Source organism: Blennius ocellaris (assembly GCF_963422515.1).
Source record: "Blennius ocellaris genome assembly, chromosome: 11".
Classification (NCBI taxonomy): domain Eukaryota; kingdom Metazoa; phylum Chordata; class Actinopteri; order Blenniiformes; family Blenniidae; genus Blennius; species Blennius ocellaris.
Genome location: NC_137660.1, coordinates 25,899,274 through 25,918,866, shown reverse-complemented (window position 1 = coordinate 25,918,866; position 19,593 = coordinate 25,899,274).

The window sequence follows — 19,593 nt, the reverse complement described above, 5'->3', positions numbered from 1 at the left end:
CACACTATTAAAGGTTTAGCATCCGAGAGCAAAAGAGCCATATCGTACGCTCAGCACAAAGTGGTGCTAAACGCAGTGGAGGCGTCTCTGCTTGTTTCACACAGACGCAACTGTCATTTTCCCGTTTAGCGCCCACACTGTTTAATTAGCAAATGCACTTGTGCACATCTGCCTGCCCATGAAAGTAAGGGCCTGAAAAAGAAAGGGTAGTGAGGCGCTTTTGCTATCTCGGAGCAACAGAAAGTAACTGTGCTGCGAAACAACTCGACTCAAACCAGGATTTTGAGCAAGCGGTACAGTGTTTTCTTATTACTTTAATGGCTGCACACACACCAGGTCTGTCACACTGCATGATTTTTTTTTTGCAATTCCATTATTAAAAGCTGAAGCTATGTTTGTTGCGCGCGGCTGTTTGAAAGAGGATGTCTTCAGAATTTATTAAATACCCCGCAGGAGAACAGCAGGATCTCTTATGTGTGTCACCAAAGTGAGTCGCAGCACATTTTAACGGCAGCCATAACTTCATTATTTACTTGTAAATTATTCTCGACATGTAGGACGGAATCAGTCAAAGATGTGACAGCAGATAATATTGTGCACTTTTCTTCACCACAGACAGGTGAGCCGTCACACTGTCACAGATCATTTGTTACACGGTGGCTGCCCTCAAGTCTTGAACCGCGGCTGTCAATTCCATTTTTCTGATTCTCATCAAAGCCATCTCCATACACAGCATTGTGCCAAGATGTGAGGGCCTCTGAAAGGAACATGGTGGCTTTGCAATTAGTTTATTTAGAGTTACAGCTTAAACACAACTTTAATCAATTAAGAAGTTAAGCCGCATGCTGCATTTGGCACCCACGTCATCCAACCAATGTTTTATCCAACTGCAGGATAATTGAGCTGATCCCGACGGGCGAAAAAAACAAAAACAAAGACCACCCTTGATCATGTTGCCGGTCCATCACGGATCTAACACAGAATGACAGCTCGCACACACGTCGAGGTAATTGAGAACCGCCAACCATCCATCCGTCTTCTACAGCGCTTTATCCAGTTCAGGTTGGCGGGTTGCTGGAGCCAATCCCAGTTGAATTCTCATTTACGCTCGACATTAGCGACAAAGACATACTGTTCATTCATTTTGTCCGCATTTCTTTTCATGTAAATGAAAGCTTTTGGATGAGGACCGATTCCGCCAGTAACCATGGAGGCAGTGTTGAGATTTGAAGCAAATTACAAATGGAGGAAGTGTTCGAAGGGTGGCGTGCAAGATGCCTCGAGATGTTTGACTGGTCTCAACCGCTGCCTGTGATAGTGATATCTTCTTTCTCTTCTCTCAGTGGGGGCGGACGTGGCTCGGTTTGGAGAGTCGTCGTCTTTCAAACGGAAGATTGCAGGTTTTGTTTTCACATCTCCATTGAACACGTCCAAGAGTCCTTCAGCAGAGGACTAGGAATCCCAAATGAGTTCCCTCTGGGATGAATAAAGTGTCTCTAGTCTATTCTCGGAGGAAGAACATGGAAACAAGCCTTTTTGCTCTAAAGCAAGTGTGATTACCACTACAATACCATGCATCCTTGCAATGACTGCAAATGTAGATTTGAATACTGGCCATTCTTTAGAAACTAAAAATGGTGCTATAAATGTTTTGTATTGATTCCCTTCAGAGGCATTGTCGACTAACTCTTCTCAGTCTTACAAATAGGCACTTAAGCTTGAACCTTGGAGTTATTTTCTCACTCTTTTTTTTTTTTTAATTCTGTTTCAATACAAATGTATTTATTGAATGAAGAATTTAAAAGAAAGGTCAAGACAGAATGAAGTGGCTTCAGGCTTTTTCATATTTTTTTTTTTTTTCAGAAGATACAAAGTCAGAGGACCTGAAGAGTGAAAAGAGTTGTGGATCATTCTGCACTTGTTCAAAGAGTGAGCGGTGGATGACTATAATGTTTATATAGAACTGCGGGAAAAGGTGAGGAAGAACAAATGATAACAAGATGAAGAGCGAGGAGGCAGCGATCAACAGAGCAAGAACATGCTGAGCGCTGCACTGAGTGATAACACACTGAAGCCCCCCCCCCAAAAAAAAACACAGTCGGCAAAAACAACACCATTTTTTCCCTCCGATTAGCAAGTTGAGTTAATTAGAGCGCCATTGATGAACTGTGTAACAAGGCAAATATAATTACATTACATCATTGCTCATCATCATCATTACGTGTTTGCCTCCTTCCTGTTCCCCCGAGGGGTGGGGTGGGGTACAGTGGGGTGGGGTGGGGGTGGGGGCTGTGGACAGCCAACTGGACGGCGAACTCTAAACAGTGGCAGCAGAATAAACAAAGATGGCTGTCAGCTTTCATTTACGAAAACGCTTGAAAAACATTTCCACACCGAGTCGCGCTCGGGAGATAAATGTTGCTCTCTGGTCATCGGGATTCGCACTGTGGCGTTAGTAATGTTCCTATAGCTATAAACCCAGTGATTTGGCCAGCGATGTGATCGCTCACTCCCTGTGAGCTATATTTACCATCTGTGGCCCTTTACCCTGTTTGTGTCTGTATGCCGCATGTGGAGCATGTGTGTACAAGGGAATGTACAGGTTGTGTGTCACTGCAGCAGCCATTACGAGAGAAAGTTATCCGGAGAGACATGCGCAACATTCTGTTTTACACGGTGGACACAGAGAGACTTTTCACAGCATTGCGGGTGTTTGCATGCTTGCATTCAAACGTAATTCCTCAAGATCCGACGGGCTAAGAAACCCAACCTTGACATTCTCTCCTCACTTCCCTCCTTTTGTCGAGATCAAAAATGTCAGAGAAATTGAGAATTAAACTTGGAGGAAGACCCCGGGCTCTCAAGCATGGGAGTGCAATACTTCCTCGCGATGACGAAAACAAATAACCTTGTTTTAATAAGAAAGCACGGGGAGAGGTGTGGAAAAGCCTCTGCTGTGCTGTGTGTGTGGTAATGGGGTATCATTTGTCTCACGGGAGAGACTGGAGCCCTGCAGCTGTGGCGTATACAGAGCTCACACAGCTGTGAATGAAGGGGTGTCGGCCAGCGCCGGCACATACTGGCAAGTCAGCTGAGAATGGCTGGCTTTGGTCTTACTGTGAGAGAGAGAGAGAGAGAGAGAGAGAGAGAGAGTCACGTTCAGGAAATTCTTCTACACAGGACATGCCTGAGGCTAAAGTGTTGCACTACAGCAATGCAGCTCTGCAGAAGACAAAATGTCAGGAGTAAAAGCTATTTAATGAAAATTGGCTTTCGAGCACAAAATGACCTATAGCTGGACGCCGATCGTCCAGCTGGGTGCATTTGTTAAGGAGTGAAGCAGTATGCATTTTGGAGTTTCACCGTGCCGCCATGATTCATGCCATCCTGTGTTTAACACCCTCGAGGGATTATGAACATGCTGCACTCCATTACACACTACATTTTTTTTAATTATTAATTTTTCTTTTTGTGCACAAATGCATAAATTGGTGACACAACAATGCTTAATCTCTGTTCCGTCTGCAGTTTGGGTAGGGGACAGTGAAACTGAAGTGACAGAACGTACAACAAAGCACATCCGGGGAAAAATGAAAGTATCAGTCCTTCATTTACGGAGCTGACAGCCTATTGATCATTCTTGCGCTGAGCCTTGTGGTTCAAATACAACTCTCACCGGTGCATTTTGCGCCCCTGCATGTGCCTAACCTGGTGAGGGAAGGTAAATGTAAGAAATCTATGTGCTGCAGTTGCCATACCGCTGAGTCTGCTGTGTCAACATAGTCCTGAAAGTAATCCAAAAGACCATTATCTATATAAATGACTCTGTGTACCCTCGTCTCACAGGCGTTCTCTCTCACTTATCTTTTTGCCGCCACAGGAAGTTTGCAACCAACAGCTGTCGCTCCTTATCAGTCTGTTCTGATCATTCTCCTTCTAGTCTGCCCTCCTGTGCCCATGACAAAGTTTCTAAAGTGAAAAGCCTCTCTAAGCGCTGTCCTGGCTTAATCCTGCTCTACAGCAACTAAAGGGGAGAAAACTCCACTTTCTAAATCCACGACAGCTGCATCTGTATGGTTGGATTCTCAGTTCCCCCCTGTCTCTTTACATTGTGGTCGCGCTTCGGTCTCACCCGGTTGTGGATTTTCACGCCATCGGTCACAGCAGGACAGGGCAACGAGGCCACAATACATCTACCCAGGAATGCTGAGAAGGAGCCAAAACAGATCCTTTTCTAAGGGGCACACAAAGCATGGACAAATGCAACACAAGTGAACAGTTCTTTTGGCACCGCAGGATTTAAAAAAAAAAAAAAAATGAAAATGGATATCTTGAGCCAAAAGCAGGAGGCTTAACTTTACCCAGAATTTCCTTTGCTCTGCTGCTTTCGGCTCGCTACAGAGGGCACACAACTTTAATCAGAAATCTGCATGACTATAGGCCACAGGTACTTATCAGACTGAATTGCTGTGTAATTCAAGACAGTGGGTGGCTTGGCCGAGCTCTGATTGCCGGGCTGATGTGTATGGGAGTTAAGTCGGGAGGTTGCGGGGGAGCTACTGTCGGCTCTGGCGGCGAGCCAAACTGTGTGGCATTGCTGAGTGATGAGATACGCGCCTCGAGGTTTCTGCAGAGGCAGGACAGAATTCAGTGGACTGCCTTAGCCAAGCAATTACTTTCTACAGTAACTACAGTGAGAGCTGTCGGCGTGGCTCCGGCACAGAGCACATCTTCAATTGGAGTCGTAACAGAGAAGATCTCGTTTGGGTTGCCAGGGTGACTGTACTAATAATGAACTTGTTTCCATTCAGCTGACTGATGCATTGTCCATTTTCCATATGCTAAGCAAGCAATCATCAGCTTGGACAGCTCATTATCTTAACCCGAGCAACAATTCATCAGGGTTTTTCTAATAGACAATTTAGATGAGGACAACTGCCTCTGCACTTTCGTTTCCCCGTGTGTCGCGACGTGACCGACAACGCCGCGCACATACACACACACACACACACACACACACCGAACTCGTGCTGGATGCCGTCGCCGTTACAAAGCGCTGCAGAGGTCAGCTGTGTGCCAAGGTTCATGGTGTGCTGGTGAAGAAGAGTTATGACAGCTCTGCTCCATCCCATCAGCCTGACTGTCATCTCGCACAGCATCATTTATCTGGGAGAGCCTCGCGGCTGAACGCGCCACGCCATGGGTGGGCAAATCACCAGTGAGGCTACGCTACTTTACCACTCACGCTTCAAAGAGATGACTTTAGAATGGGCCACAAATTGAGCTGATATGAAGTACGAGGCGCTGCCAAACATACATAAAAGTAATATTATGAAGGCAGTTTTATTTTTTTTCCCACGCCCACTTGTGTGAAGTGCCTGCATGTTTGTGGCATTGGAGAATTTATGTGTGACTGAGAAATTCAATAACTAGGCAGTGGTACGATAATTGAAGCAAGATTAACATGACCACAAAGCAATTAAAAGCTTTGAGTCTGTTTAAACGTCTGCAAAACAACACAAAACGAGGCAAATGGCAATATTCAATGCAATGTGGATTCTTAAGGCCAAATTACTTGATAAATAGATTGTAAACATGTCATGGCTTCATCTATAAGGTTTCTCTTTATACAATAACCTTTTGTTTATTTGAGTACCATATGACCTTCAAAGTGGTGGCCTGAGTGTCCTGTAGAACATGTGGTGCCTGTTGAACAGATGGATGTCGTCGGGAAAGCATATGACGCATGGAAAACAACAGTTTAGTGAGAAGAGAAATACTGTATGAAGGCCCTCCGGCAGGCTTGCTGTGATAATCGACGATTAGCTTCTCATTGAGTGCAAAAAAAAAAGAAAACAAATCACCCAAACATTAAGACTGGCCTGCAACACCCCGGAGCAAGGTTTTGCTTTGTCATCAAGGCAGCAAGAGCTGCTTAAGTGGTAAATGATTTTTATTTTCTCTCTTTGTGACACTCGGGGTGTGCAGACAACGCAATTCAATTGAACAACCCTGCAATCGAGCCCTCTCTGAGGTTCATAATTGCACATCTGCGATGAGACAATGTCATAAAAGGTGACGATATGACGGGTTTTGGATTTGGACAAAAAGGGAACACAACATTAGCTGCACCTTATCAGTTCAGCACCGACACATTTTAGGGTCAAGGTGCCTTACGATGTACACTTAAAGAAAACAGGGATAGCTATATTTACAATAACAACACATAGTGAGATAAATGTGTCTGCTTTCAGGGAGTTCACTTTCTCCATTTTTCTTTTTTTCTTTCTCAATTCTCCATGGTTTCTCTGTCTGAGATCAGTTTAATGTGTGGGCGTCAAGTAAACAGATGGACTCCAAGGCTTGCAAAGGGAATTTAATACGAATCACAGTGCAACACAAAAACTGTACAGCCTGACTGCAAGTGAAACCATAAAAAAATATAGAAAATAAAATAAAATTTAAAAAAAATCTGTTATTATTGAGACAATATCCAAATTGATGAATCCCCCACTCTCGAGTCATTTGCATATGACATATACAGTATCACCATATGGTTATTCCACATTTGCTTGTGCCACATGAATCATCAATTATGCAGTATTTTTTTGTTCCATCTCAGTGCTGCTGAATGAATATAACAAGTATGCCAACACATTATCGTTGCAGACCTGCACTCCCACAAGGGAGGTTTGCAGGCTGTGAATGACAAAACTCAAAACATTCATCTCTCGGAGCTTGTCTACAGTTACAGACAACGTTTGAAACCCGCTGTCTTTACCGCCATCCTGCTGCCAGGTTGACGGTGTCAAATGCCAAATGCCTACGCAAAAGTTGGCGAGCACGACAGATACGATTACATTTATTTTCAAGTACTTAATGCCAACTGTAAAGCAGGCAACATTCTGTCTTATAATGAATCCAGCTTCGACTTCTTGTCCAAAAACTCACATCAAGGGGATGTTCATTCCATATTAGCCTGCAGCGAAATCACCTTGACTCAGCAAAAGCGGGGAATTATTATTCTGATTTATGTGCATTTGTCCAACCTCGAGATTGATGGTAAGAACCTGGGGATGGATTAAATGCATTAGAAACTGTAAACAATGAATTCTGTTTGTTTTTGGAATGACACCCAGTGTAGCACCGATCACACAACATACTGAAAGACTGGTCAGTCCAGGAAAAATCCCAAAAGAATGCCAAATGTTGTGTATGTGTGCGTGTGTGTGTGTGTGTGCCTGCACAAGATCAAACATTTACAGCCACCAGCAGCTTGTACTGTTTACCTCCAGCAGAAAGGGGGAGTGTGGGTGTGATCGTGGATGGAAAGCCGCGCTCGAACCAGCACAATAGAAGAATATGACACTTGAGTGCACCAACACTGAAGTGGATCTCACCTTGAGCGTGACACAAATTTTTGTTTGATGCCGATTGTGTTTCAAACACAGCCATAACATTAACTGTGATGGGATTTTTTTTTTCTTTTAATCATTCCTTCACTCTTGTGTTGGGGTCAGTGAGCACTCGACTCCACCAGGAAGAGGACACTCCGCTGTGGCTCCACACTGGAGAGGACGTAGGTGCCAAGGTTGGTACTTGCAGATACCAAGTTCTAAACAATTATATGTAAAACAATGTGTCCCACTGAAACGACGATGACTTTCAACTAAAAATAATAAATCTACAAAGTCCCAGGAGAATATGGACTGGGCGTCATAACACTCTGGAGGGAGCAATTTTTATTATCGTCAATCGACTCACGCAGAAGAACCATTTCCCCAAATGTTTGCATTTTTCACTTGTAAAGAAAAGAGCACCATTGATATTTACTTCACTTCAATGAGTCATAACATCATGGATGCTCAGTTTTACCTGACCTGAACCAGAACAGTGAAACCACAGTTTCTATACTGCAAGTTCACATCACAGTTTGATAATCTTATTAGTACTCACTTGTAGACATATTAATGATGCACTACACAATTCCCATGTTATTACATTCAATGTTCATACATTCACACAAAGTTACACAAACGTTTGACACAATTCTACAAAACGAGAAAAGGAGGCCATTTGAGATCAACCCTTTATTGGAAACTCCTTGAAATATCTTTTGAGTTTTTATTATTTCATGTTAACGGCACTTTCAAGACTTACTTAATATTAGTTCAGTAAATTTTTAAAGTTAGTATAAATAAGCAATAGCACACTGCATGTATAAAGAAATTGAGCAGAAGTAGCTCACATAGTTCACATGGCATGAAATTCTCTCTGGATGGCTTTAAAAAAAAAAGCCCTCATAATCTGGTTGTTTCATCCTAAACATAGTACTAGTTAAAATAATGGTGTCATTCTCTTATAAGGTTTAGTATTAAAGGTAGAAGATAAAATGTGGAAATGACAATATATGGTCATCTAAGACAGATAGAAGCGCAATTCTGTGAGTTCATGTTTTAAGTATTTGTTGGAAAACTATCCCAAAAGAATTCCACTGGTAATCCCTCAAAAATTTGAAATGCATGTCCCCATCTCAATGTGGCTGGAAACACACACACGCAGTTTTGCGAAGAGGATCCCTTGGATTGAAAGTGTTATTGATCCTCGGTCCAGCTGCGTGTGGAGATTGAGGGCTTCAGAGCTTCTGAACAGCAGACAAATCCCAGAGTACTAAATCTTCCCCTAAAGTCCTGCTTAAAAAAATAATCGCCCACTTTCATACTCTGCAAGGCAAAAACTCCCCCGTTACTATCCCCCCCGAGGCCCCTCGCCAACCGTGACTCTAATGCACAAGAGTAGGTTTAAAGTCCCCGGGGAGCCATGAGAGTAGATTATCACCTCAGCCTGTAGATAACAGCAGTCATCGTGCACAATCATCACCAGAGGTTTGGACTGGATCCAGATTTGACATCCCCGACGAGAGTGTGTATCCGAGCCTCAGTGTCTAGGTCATCCATGCGAACACAAATTTGCCGCCAAAAGTTGGCCCTGTTCTCGTCCGAAAGGAATTTCCTTCCTGATCCAGCGTGCAATCAAAGGCATCTGCAGAGTCCAAATTTGCCAGAACCCCCCCCCCCCCAAAAAAAAACACGCAGATATTCTGCAGCATCTGTTAGGACACAGTCATGCTACAGGGAGGGGTGCAGCTGTGCTGCCATCAAACCAGACACACGCATATTTTTGGAAGCACAGTCACCAGAGAGCCCCGTCCACGGAGGGGGGGGGGGGGGGGCAAGCCGCTGCGCCCCTATGCTACCGGGTGAGCTGTCATCGACCGTGACCTAACCAAATCCATCTCACAATTGACAAACGCATATCATCACCAGTTGGCAGAGTTCACACAATCTATTCTGCTCCACTGTCAACTTCAAACACCGTCTGGGATTACACAAAAGAAAAAAAAATTATAAAAAATCGGAAACATTTTAGGTATGACTGATTTTATTTCACACAGATAGTTACATCTCATACTTCTGAAGAAGGAGTAATTTCATTTTGCTTTCATTAAATCCATAAACTGGTCAGATGTGAAATCTAAAGACACGATAATGCTGCTCATTCCTCTTCCGCTGAACTCGCAGGGCCTTAACACTTCACGGGGCTAGCACTGAAATACTAGGTTGGAGGATATTTTACAACTTGGTTACACTTTTATTTAGATGACTTTTTAAAATTAAACATATTTCATTGTTTCGAGTTACATTTTTTCCCCTCACTGATTTTCTGAAGGAGTGTAACTTGTATACTATTAACAACCACTATCCATTCAATATGATTACTTCTTATGTAACATTGAGGATTATTATGAAATTAATATTAATACAGTACATCTTGCATACAATTAAAGGGCCTTGACAATGACATTTCGGACATGATCTACCAAAGTAGGGGTGTCAAATAAGACACGTTGGCCAAAACAGGCAAACATGAGGTTCCAATATGGCCCAGGAGGTGACCAAGCAAATAAGGAAAATAGCTAAGAAACCATCAACATTTTCAACTTGATAGTAGTGGACACAACAGCACTGAGACCATGGAATCCTCAAAGCCATGCTGTCAGGGTCATGCAACAGTTATAGGAGACATTTTTAGACATTTCACTGCATTTTGCAGCAGAATGGTTCATTCAAATTGGATTTATGTTGAGAGTAGAGAAATATTTTACATTAATTGCAAACCGTTTTGCGTAAACACTTTATCAAACCTTGTACTCGACGCCACAACAAAGATTATAACGGCAATATTATACTGGTCCAGCTCACTCAAGATGAAATTGGGACTGCATGTGAACAGAATTGCGTCTGACACCGCTGTACTAAAGGTTTGCATGTATGAAAAGTGGCATGAACATATCATTGCCCATACATGTAAAATTTTATCTACTAGCGAGACAGACTGAGGGTTGCATCTAACATAAGGACAAGATAACACACTATCCATTTAGTGTATTTGCCATCATGATTATGGGGTATTTGGGGGTATCCAATAAAGTCATATTCTATGTGACCTCTCGAGTAATCGAGAAAAAAAAAACAAAAAAACAACTTAAATACTCAACTTTGAACTGGAGTAAAAAAAAAAAATGCATCGGTTAGACACAATATGCACTATTAGTGACTAATATCCCTTCATGCTAATTTTCCAAGCATCAGTCTGAGCTGAGTAATGCCATACTGGATTTATAGCTGATAAAAATGGCTATTATTTCGTTTCTCTCGCAGAGTTCCAAATTAAGGAAATAGACAAGCTGGTGGTAAAGTCGGAGAGAATTACAGCGGGGCCGGATGAACAGGGAGGAGGGCTGTGATAAGTGTGGACGGGGAACAGTGAGCAGCAGATGAAATATGTGCTTAGAAAACATAATTAGCAAAAGAAATGGCAGTCATACAGCCCCATCCCGCTGCAGTTCAGAGGAGAAACAGCCACCTCAGACTTAAGCATTGCAAGCGTTCCTCTTCTTAATGTTACATACATGGGGAGGTGATTATGTGAAAGGAATAGCTATAAAAAATAAAAAAATTCAACACAGCTTTGCAACAACGCGGGAGGACATGGGCCAAACGTTATATTGATCACTATATCACTATATCACCCACATTGCTTTATTCCATAGCATGCTGTTTCGTCATTGTGTGGATAAAAAGCCTTTTCTTCCAAATAAACTGTTGGCTGGCTGTACATAATAACCATCATAACCGCTTACGGGCATTGATAGGCAGAGGACATACACAACAAATGTGCGTTTTCCTCAGATGAATTGCGGCACAGCCCCAAAAGCATGGCCCAGATGGATGGATGGACGGAGTGAACTAGTTGTTTATAAAGTTTCCACACAATGGGAATTTCAAGTCGAGGTTTGAGCGGCTGAGCTTGCATGTTAATCAGGTTAGAAAACATTGTGATTGTGGTCAGTTAATGGCTCTAACGCTCCTACTCATTTTAAGTGAAATGCATAATTTTTGTGTTTTTCAATTGCGAAAACCCTGCCTGAAATAGATCAAATTTCGGTGATCTACTGATAACCAATAACTATCTCATTTTTAACTAACTAACTGAATGAATGTTCTTACTAATTCTTAATCCGACTGAATCGATCTCAACGTTATGGCCAGCGATGAATGACAAATAATCCACATAGTGTTTTAAATCGAAGCTTTAATGACCCCATACAAGGAGATCTGTGTTGACTGACCACATCCTCTCCGTCAGTGATGCACATTCACAGCAATGCCAGCATGCCAGTGTGATGAGGGTCTCTGCAGCTGTTTCAGTCCACACAAATCCTCGCTGCTCTTTCCCAAATGAGACAAGGGCCCCAACGTTCATCCTTGTCTTCCCCTGCTGACTTCCAGCCCCCCCCCCACCACCCGAACCTCTCCAGGCCAAGAAAATGCTGCCAACCCCAGGTGTCAGACATCCGCTGGGCTCCGTGTCAGCAGACACGGGAGAATGTGAGAGGGAAGATGAAGTGCGCACAGTGAAGGATTTAATAGGGAAGAGATTCAAGAAAGGCAGCAGAGAAAGGGGGGGGGGGCACAAATCAGGAGGAAGAAAGTTGGGAAGGGGACTCAAGCAAAGAGTAGAAATTGGGGTCACGTTGAGAGCGTGAGGACAAGTTGTCTGCACAGGGAGAGCACATCTGTAACCTTTGATGTGTAACGGATTGACCCGTGTACTAAAAACCAGCTCCACAAAGTTTACACAGCACACTTCTTAAATCTGCCTCCTTTGGAAACAAACACACCACCGCTGGCATTGGAAGCGAGTCCGCGAGGCTTCCCATACAAAGTGGACCGACAAACTATGAGTTCACTCCAACACCAGCACACTGGAGGGATCAAACCGCTCACCAAAAAGACACACGGAACAACTTTCCAAGGCTCTTAGTTGCAGAAAATGTTTGGTGTGGAACAAAACTCCAGCTGGAAATATTGAAGATGCACAAGAACGACGTGCTTCTTCTCCAATTTGTTTTGTGTATTTCAAGTCTCTCAAAGGATCCCGGCATTATTTAGGCCTGCCGCTGATAAGGGCGACAATGAGATATGGCTTGTGGAAGCATGTGTTGGCAGGGACATTAATAGTGGCGCCACCGCTGGATGGGTACACGGACTTCTGAGTGTACACTTCCGAATTGAAAAATGAAAGATGTATATATACTTTATACACCAGCTGACATGGGTTAGGGGGCTGAGAGTGTTTGGAAGCAATAAGCTCAACAGAACAGTTCAAGAGTCCTGCACGTCCACGTTGGGGTGATAGCGGACAACAAGTCCATTCATTTCCTCTGACGAAAGGGAATCTGGTTTACATGCACATCCACACATCATCACGCAACCTGTCCTACACCACCCCATTCTCACGCAAGCTTTATCTTTTCACTATCCATCTGCAAAAGGAAAAACAGGATAAGGCAATCCCATGGAGACAACACATTTCAAGGCTTCTTCCTTAATGCCTCAATCTTTGCAGCTCTTATTTATCAGCTCGCTGACAGACACCGTGAAGAACAGACACGTCTGGATCCTCTGCCTGTTATGGCTAAATCATGCTGCGGATGGGACAGGTCGTGTCCCGCAGCTTTGATCACCCCTCAAGGATTGACAGAGTGACTGATGAGCACGAGTCGATGCTGCTGCCTATTCGTCTCCCCCGCCAGAGCAGGACGGGAGAGACGGGAGGGGAGAAAGCAGGCCCGGCGAGGGAGATCGCAGAGATGTGACGATAAGTCCACAGTGAGATTTCTGAGCACTTTCAGCTTCCGCATGCGGGAGTTAGCAAAGACGGAGGTGGCTTCGAGCAGACAATTTTTAATGACATGCTTCGTGACTCTGATTTTAATTATGATACTGCCGCGTGAGTCTTTTTCCCGAGCTGTTTCATGTAATGAGAGAGATGAGGAAAGAGACCCGGGGAGGAGGCGTGCGCATGGCACACATCCTTCCCATGTGTCACCCAGCATGGGGTCGGGATGAATTAGGCGCCTTGCCGTCGCCACGGCACCAGGCCACTCTTTGTCCCTCGGTGTCTTGCTGACCAAGTGTCCCAATGAGCTCCACGGGGGGGCCTCCTGAAGGGGATGGAGAAAACACATCGCTCTGTGCAATACTGTAACCTATGGCTGTTACCAAGGTGGCTTTACTTTCTCCAGATGTGTGCGAAGTAGTAGAAGTGTTTTTCTCATCGAGCCCAGATTCATTTTTAAGGATATAGTGTCACCTTCATCATTCTGTCTTGTATCTCATAACATCTAAGTGGTGTGAGTGAATGAAAATAGACCTGTTGAAGACATTAAGAGGAAGAAATAAAGCCGAAAGAATCCACTCCAGGGAAAAGCTGTTACAGGACTGGCAATTGGGGACAAAAGGCTGAAGCATAAATCACAGTATTATGAATATCCATTAAAATGCCACACCAGAGTGATCCCAGATGGGTGGCGATTGTATTGAAATGTACACACAAAGAAAAACATGTGCGCTTTGTGCAGGGGGAGCGGTCTGCATTCTGCTGTGGGTGTTGCTAACGGAGTTACGGCATTCTGTGTGTGACAGAGATGAAAGAAGCGGCGGGCGCATGATGACAGAAGGCGCACACTGAATAAAGGCTGAGTCAAAGTGTCAGGATGATTCCTATCCTTCATCACTCAAAGCCCACTTTCCCCACGCCGCGCTCCGCAAAAAATGCCAGGTCTCCCCCTTCTACACCTGGGCGCTTAGCTTTAATGCATATTAATTTACTGTCTGCGGCTCACACACGAAAAGACGTTGAGGACTAAACTGTTGAAAAATTCAGAGGGAGGTTTGCACGGGAAGCCTCATCCTGCGTAAAACAGGCTTACGCGTAAGCTGATAACACATTTGAAATGTTGACAGGGTTACATTGAGTTGCAGCAACTATTTGTTCAAATAAAAACAAAGAAAGGTTAAAGCCCAAACACTATCTGAAAGCATGAAGGCGGCCAGAAATAGCCAACATTTTCATAAATAATACATTTGCTTTTGTGTCAAATTTTATTTTTTGAAGCTCACGAAGCCTGTCATTATAAAAGGTCAGTATTGACGCTTTGATTTGATGCTGTTCTATAGGTTTTGTTTCACCCGATTATAAATATCAATAAAACATTCCGTCCATCTCTTGAAGCGATCATTTCAATTCATGTTGATCACACAATGGTTTAAGATAATCTGGCAATATTATGTTTGGTGATGGTTTTCGAAATGACAACACAATAGTATCTACTAGCATCTACTTCTCTCAATAAAGAGAAGCTAGTTGAAGATAGTTTACTACACTGCCACTGAAAAGAGGAAATACAATTCAAGCACATTTCGCTATGATATGGTTCCATCCATCCGCTATACTGTACCACTTAGTCGTGTGAAGGGTCGTGGGGTGCTGGAGCCAATTCCAGTTCACTATAGATATATGATCTTAAAAGTGTTCTGTAGGCGGGGGGAAAAAAAAAAAAAAACGAATACAAAGCAGAGCTACATGTTCTGATTGAAACGATAGAAATACTTGACAGCATTTCATTATATGTCACACGTTTTCAAAAAGTACTCATACTGCATGCTATCAAAATAAGATGCACCATAACAGAGCCTAAATCCTGTAATATTATAGATTGGTTGTAAGAAGTACTGTGCAAGAGCTTCAGAGGACTTTCAAAACGAATGTATGATTAGTTTACTTTCATCACCTAATGCAAATTGCAAAACAAATTAGTAGGAGAGAAATCAATCTGTAGTGTGACCACTCATTAGCATCGCTTCTTCTCAGCAGACTCTTTTTGAAGGCGCTTGCACAGAGCTTGTTTGAAAAAAAAAAAAAAAAAAACATCTTGGGGAACTGAGCATAAATCCTCAGTGGCTGCAGTGTGGTTCAGATGCTTCCGTCTCTTCATGTACATGCAGACAGACTTGATTATGTTAAGATCAGGGCTCTGTGGGGGGGCCCCGCTATCACTTCCAGGAAGCCTTTCTTCTTCCGACTGAAGGTAGGTCTTAACAAACTCCAGCTGTATGTTTGGTGGTTATTTTAATCGGGTGCAGGATAATTTTAGAGTCAAATCAGATTCTTTCCTGCTGGTTGTTACATGATGGAAAAAATATGGCCATATCACACCTGCTTGGAAGTGTAACACAGTCAACCAAGAGTTGGAATAATTTGTATTACTGTGGCAGTTATACTGCCTTAGATCAACAACAACAAAAATAAAGACCAGACGAACTGAGAAATGTCTTTCTGCTCTCACTGGCCTCTTTGTCCCCGGTGACCACCCGGGATCTGGACAGTTGGGCCACGGCGCTGAGACAATGAGGAAAAACTGCAGACGTCTAAAAAAAGCGCCGACCACACCTGTGGCTTCAAGTGCCGCGCAGGCCGGAGTCCACAGTCGGGGATGAGTCAGTCTAGACTGCGAGTTATCAGAGGAATTAGCCGGACTTATGTAGCGATGGCCACGGACGAAAGCAGAAACAAGGCAGCTGATGATGAGTAATGTAATCACGGCTTTCGCATCAGTTTCTAAGAATGCCTCATCACGAGTCGGTTAGATGATTCAGACGAAGACACGGCCGAGTCGGCTGACGTCAAAAGGCAGAGGTCTTCCAGTTTGATTTGTCACTGATAGAAAAAAAGAACAAAGTATGAAGATCAGACAAATCAAATTACATTGATATTGGTATTTTGTATCACTACAATAAATACTGTAGTAACAAACAACAGACAAATAAATTGCTGATTCCTCAGATAAAACACTATTAAAAAAGAAAAAAGAAAAACCCCACATAAAATACTGAACATCTGGATTTATCGGGGCTAATGGTGATGGGTAATGATAATGTAATGGAAAACATACACTTAAAGGATGATGGAATAGAAACTCAGACGGAGTACCCGTCACATGGAAACAAAAACTTCTGGCAGTAAGAATCTATTGCTTCCACAATCGATGTGCGATTTGTAATTTCTGTTCCAAACAAGATGATGGAACATAATACTGGTGATTTACTGAAGCTCTGTGTCAAAAGGAACGATTGTGCAAGACATCTGACAAGCACAAGAAGCTGCATAACAAAAATACCACATGTTTTATATTGCCTGACTAATTTCACCTTCTAAGTGACTGGTCCTAAACACAACTCAACTAATAATGCATTATTTTACTGAATCCATTCTGATTTTTATCGAGATCAATCATGCTGCATCAAGGGTTTGACTTCTTGTAACTGAAAACAGATATTTTTCTAGATTTTAAGGTTAGTCTCTTATGATGAAATGTATACATAAAGAATTAAAATTACACCAGAATCCACCTGTATCAGTACAAAAAGTGTCTCCGGTTTGCATCATGTGCTTGTCAAAAAAGCATTAATTCACTTTATTCCATCAGTGCAACGGCTGTCTATGAGAACAGACTTTTTTTAGTTTTTTATAATTTCTTCAAGCCAAACCATGATCACTGAGGCCCAAGAGAAAAGAATCAACCTTGAATTAATAAGCTGATCAAGCTCAGCTATTGTTCAGAGCCGTCAGAAAGATTTGAAATTAAGATTCAGGCCAAGGAGGCAAACTCTCACTCCTGCCAACGACAAATTCTTCAGATTCTTCAGTCATTTCCGAGTCTGCATCCACAGCTCGTTCAGCAGAAGACGAGTGAGGAACATTTGGCGAACGCTGAATTATTTTTATTTAATGGCCTCACGACTATCCGCATTGAATGGCCAAATCATTCGTGCACGTTTCAACAAACTGCACAGATGGGCCGACTTTGTTATTGGAGACTGCAGCCCTCGTTTGAGATGATACAGCCATACCATAAACCTGCAATTATGAACAACAAGTATTACAGCCTGCCAACGGTTAGCGAGCGAGGATACCGTGAGGATAATCAAACACCAATAGAAACGGTTTGGCTTATTAAGAGTATAAACTGATAAGTAACTGGCTCAGAAACGCTTGATAATCCCGCAGGCAGATGTTTTATAAAGCCGTTCCCCACAGTGAATATCCACAAATGATAAATGTTTAGATACCAGTTTTGTGTCATAATGCCGACACAGCAGATTTGCCTCCCATGTTGCCTGATCTTCAGCAAAGTAACGAAAGCTAAACAGTGAAGATTAATAATGATAAAACAATGCAAAAAGATGAGTAGAAATGTGTATATGAGCTAATTATGGGTGCTTTTTTTTCCAAAGAGGAACACGCACTGACTCACCAAAAAAACTCCAATACTGAATGCAGAGTTTGAATAAAGATTGTAAAATCTGTAAAGCTGCTGTCTTTCTCTAATGCTTGAGTACCAACTTTAACCTGCCTCCACACTACGCAGTACTTAGAGCCCGAAATAAGCATTAGTTTATCTTCATAAGAGCTGTCTGCACGTTAGTTTGATTTTTAGAAGTTTCTTGTCTTAAACCTTGTTTACACAACAATTTAAAGTAAAAAACACTGAACTTTTGTGGAATTTTGGAGGTACATTCATATGTACATTCATATTCTTACTCGCCTTAATAGCACCTTCCACTTTCTATCCATACGAGTGCCAAACATACCCGATGTCAAATAACAGCACCTACTAGTGGACCTACGTGAAAACTACATCGTTTTCATCAGTTCTGATGTTTCCATGTAAATGGTCATTGTTTCCAAATTAACGGCATTTAAACGCAAACCTTTCTGAAACAAAAAAGGCAAAAACTTCATTTTTTATCAAAAGCAGGTGTTAATGCAAAGTTATGCATGAATGCTGAAAACGATCTCCCTCTCACAGGAGTGCTGGACACTGGCGCTCTTGTTGTAAAAAATCCCAAACAAAAAAACTGGCTTTAATAAAGGCTTATCAACTCGAACCGATTGAACTGAAGGAGGTAACTTCAGCAGAAATGAATAAATCGGTGATCTGCCTCCCACACACAGAGCTGACAGCTCCGCTATTGTGTCACAGCAGCACAACTACGTGCACCCTATTAAGACCTCCAAAATAATGACGACAATTAAAAGTAACAGAGCTGCCAAACCCCAGGCATTGTGCAAGACAAGCGGCACTTTTTAGGTCAATGGCGAATTTAATGTGTTTCACTCTGAGAACATTTGACGTCAAAACCATCAAAGTGTCAATCTGAGAAGCACTATTTTGAAGTTTTATGTTAATTGCTAAATATTGCAATTTCCAATGAATGTTACACCTATCACACTCATTCATGGATTTACATTTTTAACCCATCGCTTTTAAGGTGTGCCTGTTGAACGTAGTGTATTGCATTTATTTGAAACAAACTTCTAAATCAGAGGAGCCCTTAAAAAGCATTTACTGTTATTTTGTACAACGTCTACATCAGGGGTGTCAAACAAGTCAAAGAAGAGGCCACATACATTTCAATTTCATCGTGAATGGGCTCGACTGGCAAAATAACATTTCAATTTAAACTTGAAGGTTTTTCTTTGTTATTGCGCATATTATATGTGCTGAAAATAAAAATGTTCATAAAGCCAAACATTTACGACCAAAAATGACTAAAATCTCGACATATAGGCATTTGCAAAAAAAAAAAAAAAAAAAAAAAAGTGTTCGGATTAAAGCCTTACGTGAGTCAGTTTTGGCCCATGAGCCTTATGTCTGACACCCCCGATGAGCCTTGGAGCTTCACTGCTTTTCTTTTGTTGGAATAATGACTTCTAAATACATGGCTGACTATGATCTGGGGAAATAAATAATAAATACATTATGTACTTTCATGCATTTATACATGTTTCACCTTCATTTTACCCAACATTGGCCATGCCATATCTGAAGCTGTTGTTCTGAAGTGTAAAAAAATGTAATCTATATAAATAATTTCATATATATGGCCTGTATTTTCTCAGATTTGCTTCAAACATTTTGTTTAATCCCACTGAAAACAAAGGTCATCTAATCTCTTTCCAGTGCAGAACAAAGGAATCTAAAGTCACAAACCCCTCTTTTGATCTCCACCTGATATTGCTTAAGGAGGGGTATTGTAAGGAGATGGGATGTTGGAGAGAAAAAGGATCAGAATATACTCCCAGTGGAGGGGGAAATGTGAGACACATTTGAGGATAAAAATC